General features: G+C 40.4%; 1 protein-coding gene across 2 annotated transcripts in view; it reads left to right on the top strand.

Moving 5' to 3' along the window:
- The first annotated feature begins 6,661 nt into the window (after window positions 1–6,661).
- Window positions 6,662–13,090, top strand: part of grin2cb (glutamate receptor, ionotropic, N-methyl D-aspartate 2Cb) — a 63,880-nt gene continuing 57,451 nt past the window's right edge. Inside the window, exons 1-2 of one of the 2 annotated variants that reach the window (XM_035407281.1) lie at window positions 6,662–7,165; window positions 7,810–8,045. The gene's annotated coding sequence lies outside the window, so the exon portion shown is untranslated. Of the gene's footprint in view, window positions 8,046–13,090 lie in introns of both variants that reach the window. The other variant, XM_035407280.1, reaches the window with a different exon arrangement.

Raw genomic sequence — 13,090 nt, forward strand, 5'->3', positions numbered from 1 at the left:
AGCTGTTTGTGCAGACCTGCATCTAGCGCTTAGATTATAAGTCTGGGTAGATCACAACTCCCTTTTGGAGAAGGTCGGTGAGGGTGCTTTGGACAGTCCAAGGATAAAAGCAGGGATAAACTGTTAACGGGGGCGTGGCATGCTGGCTGGAAGAGGGGCTTAAAAAGAGAACCCCCCCCTTCATCAACACAGGAATTACGTAAAGGGTAGTAAAAAATATTTAATAATCAAAGCTGTCCTGCATCTTAAGCTGTGGAGGTGAATGCTGAAAAGCTGGATAGAAAGAAGGATGTCTTGGAAAAATATATTGTCAAAGTCAGTGAGAAAAATGATGTTTACAGACCTGTAGCAGATGTCTGACACCCCACCGCATCAATTAACACACTCCCTGACATCCTAACATGCAATTATCTGCTGCCTTAGCTCCATCTGTTTGCTTTATTGATTGCTTATTGATTTTACTTACAGCAACTTTACAAGAGGCTGATCAGTAAATGTTAAGTAGATGGCTAAATCTTGAGAAAGAGGGTAAATGTATCTTATGGATGTAGCATGAAAGCTCAGTCTGATAAATAAAACCATCCCGGTGAGCAGAAGCCCAAATCTAGAATCTAAACATCTAGAGGGGTAGAGATCTAGGTTGAGAGATGTTATGATATAAACGGACTAGGTTAGCTCCAATTTAGCTCAGGTTTTACCCGGAAATAGCCTGGCTATGTCCTAGTTATTTAAAAAACTTTCACTATTCAACCAAATGTTTGGTGAAAACCCAGCTAAATTTGGGTGGAAAATGATAAGTTTTCTAGCCGACTGGGGCATAGCCAGGCGATATCCAGATAAAACTTGAGCTATATTGGAGCTAACCTAGTCTGTTTATGTCAAAACGTCTTTCAACCTAGTTTTACATCCCTCTAGATGTGTAGATTTGGTCTAGATTTGGGCTTGTGCCCACTGGGATTTTAGCTAGTTCTTGAATAAAAACAGGCTTGGCTGCTTCTTGAAAAACTCAGGTATGCATACTGTAAAAATAAGTGTGTCAAATTAGCATAATTTTGTGAGAATTTTTGGACTTTAACTTTAAAGTTAACAAGCCATAGTTACTCTATTGTGACTGTACAAAAAGATCTATGGCAAAATAAGCTTTCTCATAAGAGATGTTCGGAGGAATGGGTCAATAACAACTGCTTTCATTTCCAACTCTCTCAATGTTCACTTGCTAATTGAACTGAGGTAGCTTTATTGACCTGGGAATAGTGAATTAATGTGGGGACAGGGTTGAGAAGGATGACAGCAGTGACAGCAGTGGGAAGGATGCATGAGAATATGACCCTATCTGAGTATTACTTTCACACACAGACACACAGACACACAACCACACACACGCGGGAAAAAAGTACATTTTTTAACATAATACAGGCGTCTGGGATGACAAAAACATTGCAGTGAATTTTTTTTCCAGGAATATTTTTTTATTTTATTTTAATGTCCCTTGTAGTGTAGGTTTCAACAGAAAACTGTGCGCAGAAATTAAGACCAGAGACTCATGTCCCCTGCACCGGGACAAAACACATTTCTGGGTATTAGGAGGACATAGGATACTATGTGCTGTTTCATGGGTAGAAACTATAGCAGACCTGTTTAAAGGCATTTTCCCTGGCTTTGCATCACACAAAATGATGAATATGAGGTTGAAGTACAGACCGTCAGGTTAAATTGAGGGTATTTACATCCATATTGTGTGATCTCCTGGATGTAGGCATAGATGTGTCAAAGACTACCATAAAGGGAAGACTACACTAGCATACCCTCCGAGGATTTACTGCAAGATGCAAACCACTAGTATATCTCAAGAACAGAATAAGAGTTCGAGTATGCTAACAAGTACATAACAAACTGTAGAGTTCTAGAACAAAATCTTATGGACAGCTGAGATGAGTAGGCTATTAACCTACATCAATGTGGTGGAAAGATGAAAGAGTGGAGAAAGCAAGAAACTGTTCGAACCAAAGCACCTCCTCCCCCCATCTATGAAATGAGAGAGAGAGAGAGAGAGGCTAAACATGACTCTTAATTTATCCATCTTTTATGCTGCTCTTAATTATTAACCAGTCAATCATCCAACCATTAAGGGAAGGCAAGGATCCCTTATGCTTAATGTCGTTTTCAGGTGTCTGTGATCAACTCAATTCTTTATCAAATGGACACAAAGATGACTCTGCAGGGCTTGGGGGCATCTTCAACTTCAGCCTCTTCCAGTGATACCAAACAATTATACTACTTCTTACATTAATACTCTATACTCAATGTATGCATTAACAATTAATTTTGATCAAAGGGAGTGTGCATTGGCTAAAACAGCCATACAAATGTAGGAGGGAAAGGCTGCAAGTGAAGGCCTTTTGGTTTTTGTTGTGCCTTTTTGCCTGCCTTTTTACTGTGGAGTGTTTTGTCTGTTTTTCTTATTTCATGTTTGGTGGAGGTTTTTTTGGTGTTTTTCCGTTGTTGTTCCTCATAAAAGATGGCGAACCAATCCTCCTGGGTTTTTTTCTGTCTGTTCACCACGTGAAGCAGAGCGCAACCCCTCCGCCACCCCATCCCCTCTCACCCCCCCACCCCCCACCCATGCATGCATCACAGTAGATTGATCTATACACATGGGTTACTGCTCGAGTTCAAATTAGTTTGGTCGCGACAAATGTGCCTGTTTATCATATATACCCAAAATTATTAACTGTGTGGAATATTTGAACCCATAATACATTATTAGTAAGTTCTATTGTTAGCCATTGAAATAGGTTTTAAAACAAAAAATAATTATTTACTTTATCAAGCACAATGACATTTTCAATTTGTTTCTTTTTTTCTTGAAGGATATTTTATTCATTTTAAAAAAACAGCAGAGATTCTAAAGTTGGAGTCAGGTAAACAGATTCATTGGACAAAGGCTCACTTTAAAACAGCTCCTGCCCCCAGGATGAAAACCACAGAATTCAAGCCATGCCTTTTCATTTAATTGTGTTTTTCATTTCAGAGTAAAAGTCTGAGCTTTATAAGCATAATGTGGATCCCTATTACCATAAGGCTGGTCTGACCAAAGCATAAAAACCTTAAGACTTGGGTGATTTCATTGTATTTTCCTTCAAAGTGTCTAAGCATGTCTGATTTAATCAAGGGGATAGTATCAAAGCTAGCTGGCTATTAAAACTTTCACACTTTTGAACAGAGTTGGCTAAAGCAGATCTACCTATGAAAATTTAATTGCATTCCCCAAAAAAGTGAAATGGAACATTGAAAATATAAAAAAATAGTATAACATGACCTTCTGCATTAGGAAAAACATAAAAATGTCTATACTGTGTTTTGGGATTCCTTACCTGTTCAAGAATATTGTGAATCTCTGAATCAAGCAATGAATCCACAGACAATTAGCAATACACTGTGTACTGCTGGCGGATGAAAATCTACTGAATAAATTCAACGTTATTCCAAGTTTGTTAAGCTTTATTACCCAACACAAACGTCATTGTCTTCAAACTGTGGTAGATAAGAATACATTTACACTACAGTCGAATTGACTTTGCTCTGGCCAGCTCTATCAGCAAAGGTTTTAAGTAAAGTTATTGAATGGCTTCACTGACAGATGAAATGACCATTATGGTTGTTTCGTTTTCCACAAATGTGCTTCAGTAATGGGGCACGACGCACAATAACAGTTTTGAATATGACAGTAAAACAACTATTTTTGGAGGAATCTGTAGTGGGAAAATATTTGAACAATAAAAAGAAAATGTATTCTGTTGAAATGGCTTTGAAATTGGAGTATGTCTCTTATCCACCCCCTCTGAGCTGTGCATCAGTTGCACGCACCCACATACAGTACAGCGTCAAACTGGTTAGCTGATTATTTTGCCATCTTTCAGCCTTGTCACCAAGCAAACAAAAAGCATTGTACGTGGGTAAAAACAACAACAACAACAACAACAAAAAACCAGACTACACTACCTTGGGAATTGCACCCAAATAAATATTGTAGGAAAATAAACCACTTCAGGGTAGATAACAAGGATGTGACTCAAGGCAACATATCATATAACCAGCTGTGGCTTATGTTTTATAAACCACCCTTCAATGGTTTATCCCTTACATAATTTCTGAAATGTAAATGGTGTGATTACAAATGGTCTAACGATTAAATCAGTCAGGTCACTGCATATTGCATAAAGTCAGTCAGGTCATTGCATGATTACCTTTCACAATTTTTCTTTGATTCTGTACCTCTGAATAGTTGGCTCACCTTGAAGGTCAAAATCAGTTTAGGATATTTCCCATCAAAAGAGCTGCATTTTCTTAAATACAGCCATATTTTTATTCTTCTCACCAGCTCCATTCTTTTAAAATAATTTGCTAACTGACACTCGTTATCTCTTCGCTTTTTGGCACAGTCAATGCCTGCATCTTTCATGTTGAATATGGGTCATGGAATTCAAATTAAGAAATGCTTCAACCATGTCAGGTCATAGGCAATCCAATTAAATCTGTATGTCCATTGGAAAAGGCAGCCGATCTCTCCCCTGCCCAATGGTGCAAACCATAGCATTGCAGACACTGAATCTGCTCACAGTCACTTTAGGTATACAGTAAGCCTTCCTATCACAGTGCTGCCAAAGACTGCAGCAGACCACTAGCCTGCACTTGTTACATATTTACTCAGTTACCTCATTACTGTGCTGAGATGGCCTGAAATTCAAAGTCACCTTTCCAAAACAATTTTACTAAATTGAATTGATTACCCAACATGGGTTTGTTTGTTTTGCACAATAGATGTGTCCCTTTTTAGAGAATAATTCATCCTTGTATTCATCCTGATAAGAATTGTTGGCAAAGACAACAAGTACCACCACAAAATCATTTGATGAATTATCTTGTTAGATAGAAAAATAAAAGAAACACAGCATATTAATTAATGTATTTCTCATTCTTTGAGGAAAGTACTCAAAACGCAGCTTAGATCTATTATATTATATTAAAAGGACAATAAGATGAAAATACCAATGCAGAGCAGACTGCAAACTACAAACCACTGAGTCCCCAGGAGACCAGGGAGGAATGAAGGTCCCTTGAGAAATGTAAAATAGTGTCTTCTTCAGACATTTGTGAGATAGTTATATTAAAACTCCTAACAATTTCCTATAATCCCTTTGCATGCTGTTTGCACAGACAAACATCTGGAGATGAACCAAATTCAGGCATTTCAGCATTCATTACTACAGTGCTACTTGGCCCTCATTTCAGAGCTGTTTGCAAAGCAGCTTAACCACTTTCAGTGAGTCAGATCTAAATATTAGCCTTCAAACACCTGTCTACACTTCTCCATGTGATCCAGGAGATGTCTTATCCTCAGTTCTATTTTGAAAATAATGCAATCATATTTATAGAAATGTTAAAACAGCAAAACCAGTAAAGCACCTCTCACAATTATAGTTTTCTGTTTGAAATAACACTGAAGTGATGGACCAGAGGGTCTTTTCACATGTAAAATACCTGTCCAAATTTGATACGAAAAAAGTAAATATTTCAAACAGCAAACATCAATAACAGCTGTGGAGGCTCAAGGACATAGAGGTATCTGATACCTTCATTTTGGGCTGCAAGTCTTTGTATGAGATGTGCTTTTCAAATAAAATTATTTCTTCTTATTGCTATGTGCCTGTACATATTGGTATGCTGTGGTTATCTTTGTTCACAGAAAACATTGCATAACAGGTAAAATTCATAGCATTTTTGCCTCTTAATCAGCTGACAACACATCAGCACACTAAATGCTTTAAATAAAAAAATCAAAGATGTCCACATCTATTTTATTTTCACTGCTAAAAAATATTTTCCTCATGCCAATGACAATGACCTTTTCATTTAATGATGGTTCTTCATTGAATTGTTATTCCTGGGACCATCTGCAAACGTCACAGAAAAACTGAACGCAAAATATATCAGTAATGAAACCTCATGAATTTTGCAGCAATGACAATCAATGATAATCAAACTGAACCAGTCATGCATAGCTCCAGGCCCTATCGTGCATAACTGACATGTTCAGTGTGGTAAGGCAAAATAACTATGTAATTGCCTCTACAGGTTAGTAATAAATGTTCTTTTTGTTAAGTCCTTAAAAATATCAGCAATACCCTCTACAACCTTCTCTCGGCCCCGGGACATTAGAGGGTGTCAGATAACAGACGGAGGGCAGGGAATTCAAGAGTACAAGACAGAACGAGCCGGGGGGGAAAGAGAGACACCATAAAAAGAAGGGATAGAAAATGGCAAAAAGAGCAGGATCCAGCTGGGCAGACAGAACTTCTCTTGGGAAGGATCCCTCAGACCTGTTGATGTGAGAGTTTTGGTTGGGAACAGACAGACACAGAGATACATGCAGCCAGAGGTATAGAGAAGGACCCGGAGGGGGGATGTGACCAGGAGCCTTTAGACGATAGCTCAGACAGCGGACAGGCGAGAGTGAGAGAGAGAGAGGGAGGGAGGGAGGGAGGGAGGGAGGGAGGGGAGAGACAGAGGGGAGGGGTGGAGAAAGAGAGAGCGAGAGGGAGGGAGGGAAGGAGAGAGTTGCAGGATAAATCCTTACAACATAATGATTAGGGCTCACAAGCCTGTCCTATGACATGGAGTGTGGGACTCTGTGGGATTACAACTCGACAGAATAGAACGAGTAGTGAAAAAAACGGGGGAGATTTGTAGGAGGCGATAGGGGACAGCAAAATAATATTAAAAAAATATTTATAAAGAACAAAAAACAACACTGTCCAGTTTGTGGACCTCTTGAAACAACCTGCAGGAAGACAATCTGCAACTCTGTAAGCAGACCAGCTGAATTTGCGTGCCTGGGCCATCTGTACACCTGCACTGTCAGTCCCAACCAAAGCATCTGGGACAGCGCACCTTTTAAATGGAAGGACATCAGCTACACTCGCAACAGATGGGAGCTGGGAGACCTGGAGGGCAAGAAGGAGAGTTTATCCAACAGACACTTTGAATTTTGGACAAAAAAAGGAATAGGGCAAAAAGATTTAAAAAATATACGTACAAACAGAAGGAAAACCCATTGGAGTACATGTCCAAATTTGAAAACAGGACAAGGAGAAGATGAAGGGCTGTGAGTCTTGACTATTGTGTGCTGGTCCAAACATTTCCTTAATTTTTTTCTACCTCTCTTTCATTTCTGTTTTTCCATGCCAGCTGCTCTAACTTTGCTCACTTTCCCTCACTTCTGCATCTTTCCTTCCCTGCCTGAATAGCGGGCATGTGCGAAGTAGCAGGCGGCGGAGGGTTACAGATTAGACAGCTGATTGGAGGTGAAGGGCTGGTCTAGACCCTGTAAGGAGCAGCATTCCAGCACACAGTCACTCAGGCACTCATAGTCTCACACACAAACACACACACACATAAACAGTCCCCCTCTATCTCTCTCCTGATAAACAAACACGCACACACACACACACACATACACACACACACACACGCACACACACGCACGCGCTGGCTGCTTGTCAGAGCTCAGCTGAGATCCCCACTCGCACTCACACCTTTCCCAGACGGATTTCGCAACTTTAATTCTCCAGCAGTTTCTCAAGGCTGACAGACGTAGGAAATCTGTGGACTGCCTGTTTCTGTGTGTCTTCCTTTTACTCTTGTGTTTCCAGGGATTCGCTCTCTCTCTCTCTCTCTCTCTCTCTCTCTTTCTTTCTGTCTCTCTCTCTCATCCCTCTTCATCTCTCTGTCCCTGTTTCTGTCTCTCAGCCCGTTCACTTCCACCGGTACTCCCCCCAAAAAGATGTGACCTTCTGCCAAAGTACTAAAAGGCATGCCATCGCAGCAGGGTCCACTGTTGATACTGAAATAGACTCAAACAAGTGCCGAGGGGAGAGAAAGAGGAGAGGGAGAAGGGGGAAAAGAAGAAAAGGAAGGTACTCTTGAAGCCGCAAACGAGGAATGAGTCGCCGGGAGCCAGGGCTGGATGCGGATTGCCAACACAGGTAATGAATTTGCTTCAATCTCTCTCTGTTCAGCCCTTCCCCGTGGTCAAACAGGTGCACTCACCGTGAAAGCCTCAGTTTGCTGTTTTTCTTTCTTTCTGTAGGCCAGAGGGGAATGTCTTTTTACTAAATTGCACTTCCTATATTATGGAATATGTGTGAAATGCTTATCACTGCCATTACAACCAAGAGTGCTATTTTGGCATTCATGACTTTTGATGCTACATTGTGAGCTGTGGTATGAATATAGCTTACAGTTGTTTAACAGGTGCTACACACTGTTTGTGTTTAATCCATACTGACATTTGTTTCTGAGTGAATATATGCTTTGGAAAGATGGCCTTGAGCCAGGCTGGTAATGTATACAGGGAAATACAAATAGGATATTGCAGGTGAAGTGCACAGAACTTACTATTGTAGAACTTACTCAGGACTCACATCCATGTAATTGTCTAGCAACAGAAAGTATGTGAGTGGTTTACAGAGCTTTCAATTCAAATACGACAAAGTTGTATTTTTATGAGGATTAAGACGGAAATGATCACTTGCCTATTATACAGTAGATTGTGATTGATGAACCTGTTCGTATGTGTGTTCCTGCGTATGTGTCTGGCAAAATCATAAAATGCCCAATGTGCAAACATGTAGACTATTATAGACCACTGCAGGAAAAGGTATACCCATGGTCAGAATGCTTTATGACAGCTTGGCATGGAAGCTTTTAGAAGCCCATTTAACTGAGTAAAATAAAGATTCTGGAAAAAAAAAAAAAAAAAAAACAATGCACAGGAACCCCGCCAATCCTCTTTTCCCCTCTCATGAATAATTACAGATTGTAATCACCAGTGAGTCCTCTGATAGAGAAATAGCCTGGCTTTGGAGTTTGGCTTCAGGGAAGGTTGAAAAGTGACAAGGAACAGAAAGAAGAATGGGGAAAATGTGAGCCTGCCACACCTGAGATGATGATGGCCTCATTTACATGGACCATGATGGACGTTTGGCAGGATGCCATTTATCCCCTGCCTGGAGAGGATAGAGGGGCTGTTTGTGCTCAGAGGAGGTGCTATGATGGACAGGACTCAACATCCTTATCCTGGGAGTGTGTTCTCTTTATTCCAGCGCTCTGAGGGAGGCTGGAGGTTTACGTCTGATCTCTTCATTCTGCTTTTGGATCTGAAAGGGTACACCACCTTGGCACTTAAACCCATGCTCTTCAGTGCAGCCATTTTAAGTGGCATACCACGAAAGAGCTCGTTGGATTTTGTTTCTCACAGCTTTTTCTATGATTAGGTCAGTGAAGTCATGCTGGAAATACACAGGTGGCAGAAATAAAGCAGTTCTCTGATAAAACTATGAGAATGACAGATGTCAGCAGGGCAGGTTTGAAAGGGGTAAAGCATATGACATCCCTCCCATTTGTTGGTGGCATGGCTCTGTGAGACAGTAAACAGATGCATTGATCCCAGTTTGCTGGCTCCCGTCTCCTAGAACTGGTCCATCACACAGCAAGAAGCGCAAGCCATCCGACCTAGGGGGGAAAAAAACAGCCTCCATCCTTTCTATTTTCAGTTATTTCACCTCATGTGCGAGAGTGAAAGTACAGTGCTCACTGTCAGGCATGACTGAACTGGTCTCTGCCTTCTGCCTTTTCTATTGGAGAAACAGAGACAGGCGGGAGGAAGGTGTGTGTGAGTGTGTGTGTGTGTGTAAGTGGGGGGGGGGGGGCAGGACTGGAAAGCAGAGCGTTAAAGCTCTCACACAGGCCAGCAGAGCCCAGGGTGGGGAACACTGGGGAGGAATAAATAAAGTCGGCAATCACACAGATATTTCTAAGCAGATGCTGCTTTAATCCCTGAACAAAGTTGGCCGAGATTTTCCCTGAGCCCTGCGCTCCTGACGGATGAAGGCAGGGTGGCAGAGAGCGCTCTAGGAGCGGCGGTTGTGAAAAGGCCAATGTGGCGCTGCTTTCGGAGTTTTCATTTACTGCTGTTTTGTGAATGTGCTTGGGTGTGTGCCAGTGGGAAAGACAACCCAAAATACCACATCACCTGATCAGTAGGCTCCACCCTCAATAGGGAGGGGGAGGAAATTATGATTAAAGTCGCTACTGTAATGATTAGGTATGGTCTTGTCTTTTTATATTTTGATTGTTGATGAAAACTAATTTAGGATTTTCTTCTTATTTTAAACAAAAAAAAAATGTGTATCTGATATTTTGTGTTGTGAAAAATTCAGTTCTTCCTGGTGATGCTAAAAAGCTAAGCCTGAAATGTAAATATTGACTCATGTTGAAGCGGAGAATTCACTGTCATTTTGAAACATGAGCTTCAACTTCGTAGATCAATGCTTTTTCACATTTCTACAGGAGTGAGTTAGATCCTTAATTTAGCTCAAGGGGCAGGGCTACATTCAAACCGATACTCCCCTTGAAGCTGGCAGAATGCCCAACAGACAGTTCTCCTACTTCCAGTGACACCACCTTGTGAATATACTCTGTCAAAAATGGAGGCGTGTTCACTGAGGCCAATTACGATAGGATCTGTCACATATGTATTTAAAAAAACGTAAAATAACCTCAGGCGCGGAATGTTACTGAATGCTTTGTCAGCTCTGATGAACATTTACTGTCACTCAGAGTTGATCAGCTTGATGAAAAGTCAAAGACTTCAGCCCCCATGGCCAACCCAAGCAGGGACACGCTTTCATTTGAATCTGATGGAAAGAGATGAAGAGACAAGGAGTGTGAGAGCAGGCAACAGAGATAAAGTGAAAACTAGTGTGGGCCATACACAAGTGTGTACACACAGTGCAGTAAAAACATGCTCTGTGGGAGGAGAATGACTTGCAACCACAGAAAATGAGCCAAGGTCACAGGAAAGAAGCAGTAAATTTCACAGACAGTGGACCTGGCAGTAAATTCACATAATCTTCTTCAGTGATTTATTTTAACCATAAAGGACAGTGGAAAAAAAAATGGACCAGAACGTGTGTGTGTGTCCACATGTGTGTATTCTTCTGTGTGTGTGTGTGTGTGTGCATGCGTGTGTTTGTTACAGCATACATCTGTATGTGTATTTGTCTAAACTGTTTGTGTTCAGAGAGCTCACAGAAACGAAACAGGGAATCACTGACTATATTTGGTGTCACTCACTCCCAAGTGTTCCTCTCCATGCTCACTGGTATGCAGACTCCTGCCACATTTGTATTCAGAGGACGCGCTATGTACGCCTTGTTTCTGTTCACAGGGAAATCGGCACGCCGTTCACAAGCAGAGCACGCCCTCTCATTACTCTGCCCTCTACCGTGTCCCGTCCGACATGGCCCACGAAATCACCAAAAACCCACATACGAGCGAACCCCGCGTTAGCTGGACGTCATCTGTCAATGATCGGATTGATTTATTACAGTTCAATCACAGCTGCTCACGCCATGCTTAATATTTCTCAATTAGAAGTGCGTATCATCTGAGGTAGGGGCATTTTGATGAATGCTGATGACAATTCCAATACTCGAGCAGGAGCACTGTGCTGTTTATTCTAATTATGCACAAATGTCACCTCTTTCGTGTCATACTATCAGAGCTTGAGTTGTAAATCAGACTCAAAATACCTGCTGCAAGTATTCATTTAAAATATAATTAATCATATGTTAAAGCCAATTTGCTTTGAAATTCATAAGTCTTAATTTTGAAACAGAATTAACCAGATGTTAAAGCCAAATTGGCATAACTGCAATATGAATACTATGGGGAATATCCCTGAAAGTTTATAGTTATGCTTAACTGGATGGAAACCTGACTTGCATATCATTAAATTGATGCTGAAGATGTTTACCACAGTATTATAATTACAATCTAACACCCGGTCAAGTACCGTGTAGTCTTGGAGAGTCGTGGTCAATTGATTTTCAGGCACAAACATAAATCATGCCTTATTGATTTCAGAATTGCAAGGTAATTAACCAAATCAAATTGTGCTACATGAAGACAATCAAAACACAGCAGACAATCATACCACTCCATGAAGAAGTGGAACTTGATGCTCCACAATGACAGCACTAAGCCACTGCCATTCTTTTGAAAGGGCACAGTGATTTTTATCCAGCAGGGAAGAGTGTAAGAGGTGTATTTATAAATCGGTCAATCAGACTGTAGAGATTTGCCTTTCAGAGCTACAACAAGTTAAATAATCGAAAAGCATTTCATAAGCTTTCAACAAAACTATAGCACAAGCTGAGCTGCTATCATTTTCGCACATATCAAGCACTCTCTTCTAGGTGGTTGAGATACCAACTGCAATAATGTCCTATCATCATGTTTTCTATGGTCATCTTTTATTTACCTACACTGTGAGGATTTACTTGTCCTGCTTGATGCTTTGCCAAAAAAATAATCGCAATCAATTTCCTCAAATATAATTGGGCGACTATTACTGTTACCATGAATATAAATCAATAATAAAAAATAAACAACACAGTTTACAGATATCTCTCTTGTGCTCTTGCACACTTGCAATGGATTAGACGTATTCCAAAATGTTTCTTTTAATATGTACTTATCATCATGAATTTTGGAGGGGAGCGAACATTTTAACAAATTCAGTAACTTCTTGATATAAGGAGGTCTATCTTATTATATAGCAATCACACTACAGGGACCCAGACTACCTTTAATTAATTACAAATGTCTTTCTCTCACATTATGTTTGGTGAATGAGTGAGATAATATGTAATGCTACTCAAATAATCTCAAAATCTTAAGAAAGACACAAAGCATTTTTTGCTTTGTGTAACACTTCCTTTATGAGTTTTTATGGTGATAGATAACAAAGTGTTCATGCAGCTCAGTCCACAGAGATCTTTGGAACTGGTAACAACAAACTGATGTTCTCTTGAAAGAGGCTTAAAATTCCATTATAACCATTTGAAGAGTAGGAGTTTTCAAAATTTTAAGTGTTCTAGAACTCATCGCTTTCAGTTGTGAATGTTACATCAGCATCAGAATGTTCAGTTAAGAACATTCAAATCACCTTAAAGGGTTAAAACAC

This window comes from Anguilla anguilla, chromosome 2, assembly GCF_013347855.1.
Source record: "Anguilla anguilla isolate fAngAng1 chromosome 2, fAngAng1.pri, whole genome shotgun sequence".
NCBI lineage: Eukaryota > Metazoa > Chordata > Actinopteri > Anguilliformes > Anguillidae > Anguilla > Anguilla anguilla.